The 3,286-nt window shown below is 35.3% G+C and overlaps 1 long non-coding RNA gene across 3 annotated transcripts in view; it reads right to left on the bottom strand.

Moving 5' to 3' along the window:
- The window catches only part of LOC109947668, a 4,697-nt gene extending 1,792 nt beyond the window's left edge, over nucleotides 1-2,905 (bottom strand). Inside the window, exons 1-4 of one of the 3 annotated variants that reach the window (XR_002270454.1) lie at nucleotides 2,104-2,905; nucleotides 1,692-1,767; nucleotides 1,358-1,480; nucleotides 1,032-1,184 (exon numbers count right to left, since the gene is read on the bottom strand). This is a non-coding gene — a long non-coding RNA (uncharacterized LOC109947668). The remainder of the gene's footprint in view (nucleotides 1-1,031; nucleotides 1,185-1,357; nucleotides 1,481-1,691; nucleotides 1,768-2,103) is intronic. The other 2 variants (XR_002270452.1, XR_002270453.1) reach the window with 2 other exon arrangements.

Here is a 3,286-nt window from a genome sequence, read left to right as displayed (position 1 = left end):
TTAGGTGACAGGAGGAACGCAAAATTTTGGGTGGGTTAATTTGGCTCCGTCATGGTTCGCATTCCTCCTCCCATCACCTAATTAACCCACCATAACCAAGCCCAAATTAGGGAACTAAGTTCCAATTTTCCCCCAAATTTCACTCGCCCCATTTCAATTCCTTGATTTTCTTAATTCCGTACTCCACACGCCCACAAAACATAAACTGCCACAGCTATACATATATTAAGAGGTTACATATAACCCAAATAGTGCAAAAAAGATACAATCAGAACAAGTTATTGAAATACAAAACCTTACAAAATAAATACATTACCTATACTTTTCTAGTAAACCATTTGAAGATTTGATATTGTTCCTTAGTGACACATCATATGGAGATTATCAACAGATGCCTAGTTACAGGCTTAGCAGGAGCAGTAATAATGGCAAAAATTGAAAACCAAGATTCTTGGTTACCAAATTTTCATTTCGCCTAACACCATATTGTGAAGTATTATATAATGCCCATTGACCTCAATTGAGGATAAACAAAAATAATAGACAAAACATGATGCAGTATGCAATTTAAATGCACCCTCAACAAAATTTAGCTACGATGAAGAAACTGTAAGTATATATACTCTATGGTAAAAGGAAGCCGACAAGAATTAAAAAAAAACATTTAAAACTAACAGTGTCCAATAATCTATAGGATCTGTAGTAAATTGTCTTAAACTAACATTGCCCAATAATATACCTCCAACAAAGTCCAAGATTCATCTGCCAAGATAGATGACATGGTTCACAAGCTTTTTAGCAGGAGTAGCAAGGTCTTTCATATCAAAGCTTATCAATTCACTCGCATCTCAATCAGCCATTCATTTTCAAGGAGATTTGTTTTCCTATCTTTAATTAGTCTCATCTTGAGCCGCGACAAAAAAAGGGGAAAGGGGGAAGGGGGGGTGTGGGTGTGGGGTGTGTTAATGCAACAAAAAAAAAAACCCAAAATATTATCCTAACTTGTCCATATATATAACTAAAAATACTACCTCAAAAGACACGTGAAACAAAGGTAAAATGATAGTAGTTCAAACTCAAATCAGTTCCAGGACGTGACGCAATTCACTCCTGCCACATGTTTAATGGGTTCCCTTCTGAATCCAAAGGCAGTATGTCCTCCAAGCTCTGTCTGTACACCCATCCTGCCACAAATAGAAGAAAAGTTAAAACCATGAACCAAGAAGACCCAATAACTAAGTATATCAAGCATTCAAGAAGTTCAAGAACCCTTCACAAGAAAAAAGATAGTCCTTTTATACAGTCCAAATAGAAGTAAAAATTGAAACCAAATTAAGCAAAGCCCCTAACAATTTACCAGAAAAAATAAAATTGATTAAAGCAATGAATTAATACATAGAAATCGAGTTTCGGTTTGGTGTTGTCCTGTTTGTCAATAAACTGCAGGCTTAATCAAGATCCATCAAACTCCTCAATCTTCCTAAATTTGCAGATACACAAAACCGAAAATTAAAAGAACAAATCAGTAGCCAAACGTCAAAGAAACAATTAAGGCATAAAAGAATGACATAAAGGGTTAAATAGAAGTGATATATTGCTGCAAATACAGGGTAATGTATCATAAAGATCAACCATCTTATTCCGACCTAAGTAGATTAATCATGCAGGAAAATGTATGGAAAATAACAGACCTTGTTAGCAGGCTTGGTCCAAATTGGACATAAGCTATGCCCGAACTTTCTGCGCTTAATCCAGACTCCCATTCATCTGAAGTTTTACATAAACAGAAAAGATGTTTAACAAAAAAGAGATGAAAAAAAAAAAAATCAGATCCAAACTCTGGACAATGCAGGAGATCGTATTAACGTCCTTTACGATTGTGTAATTCTAATATAGGTTAAATCTAATAATAATTGAATTATTTGAGCTCAAAACTAAAAGCCCCAATTTAATAATAGCCCATGAAAGCATGAAAACGGCAATAATGCAAACTAACACTCAAATAGAATTCTGTAAGCAACATCGGCAACAGATTTTTGTAGAAAGAAAAAAAAAATCATTTCAAACTGTATTGTAATGATATAGAGGATTAAGAAAAAGCACCTTTCTATTGCTGAGACAAAGACAGATCTTTTTACAAAGAAAACAAATAACCAGAAAACCTAGCATGGTCAACATCAGTCTGAGCGTGAGGCCTGAGAATCGTCGACATCAGTGTGGGTTACAGGGAATCGATCGATTCTCACTGTGGGCTGTGTACCAAGAGAGAAGAAAAAGAGAACAGATAGAAGAAAGAAAGAGAGAGGAGACAGTACAGAGGAGAAGGCCTCCCAGGTTAGCCCGGCCCAAATTTAATAGGCTTGAGCCGGGTCAAGATGAGCTTCGAAGAGGAGAGAGAAAATAATGGATCGGGCCGTGTCGAGTTTTTTTAGAAAATTCAAAGCCCAAGCTCATCCCATGAGCCGGGCTTGAAAAAGCTCATCGGGCTAGGATGGGGTAAGTCCAACTGGCTGAGCCTAAATGGGCCTCCTTTATTTTGTTTTTTTTTTTATATAGATTTTTTTTGTCAATTCTTTTTTTTTCCTGTGTTTTTGTGTGTTTCTATGTTTCCATTTTTTTCATAGTTCTCTACTTACATTTGTCTATATGTTTATGTCTCTATTTTTTTCTTTGTTCATAACTTCATAGTTCTTTTTTTTTTTTTTCATAAATATAAAGATATAGTTATACAACCGCCAAATTAATAAACTCATATTTTATCTCATACTTCTTCTTTTTTCTTTTTTTTTTTTTAGTTCTTACAATGATAATAGATAATGATTTTCTCCATCTTTCATTTAACTTGAGTTTTTTATATATTTATTTATATGTATGTGAGTCCGTGGGCAGGGCTTTTATGGGCGAGCTGGACTAGACTTTCTTGGGCTCAAACAAGTCAAGCCTATGGGTCGGGTCTATGGGACGAGCCTATGGACCGAGCTTTAAACACCTAAACCCAAGCCCAGCCCACTCAACAACGGGCCAAGTAGGGCTTTTTCTCGATGGGTCGGGTCTATGAAACGCTATTATAGTCATAATAAATAGCACTTATTGTTAGTGGAACAATGACTAAATATGAATTTTAATAATAATAATTCTCACAAAAATTATAACACTCGAATACAATAATAAACTTGTATACAATTCAGGGTTATCTATTGTTGACATCCCTGAACTTGGCCCCCATTTGCAAATGGGTCTGTGAACTTTTTTTTTTAGGCAATTACATCCGTTAACTCGATAAATA

This window comes from Prunus persica, chromosome G2 (assembly GCF_000346465.2).
Source record: "Prunus persica cultivar Lovell chromosome G2, Prunus_persica_NCBIv2, whole genome shotgun sequence".
Taxonomy (NCBI): Eukaryota; Viridiplantae; Streptophyta; class Magnoliopsida; order Rosales; family Rosaceae; genus Prunus; species Prunus persica.
Note: the sequence above shows the minus strand (reverse complement) of the source record. Positions and strands in the feature narration are given on the sequence as shown.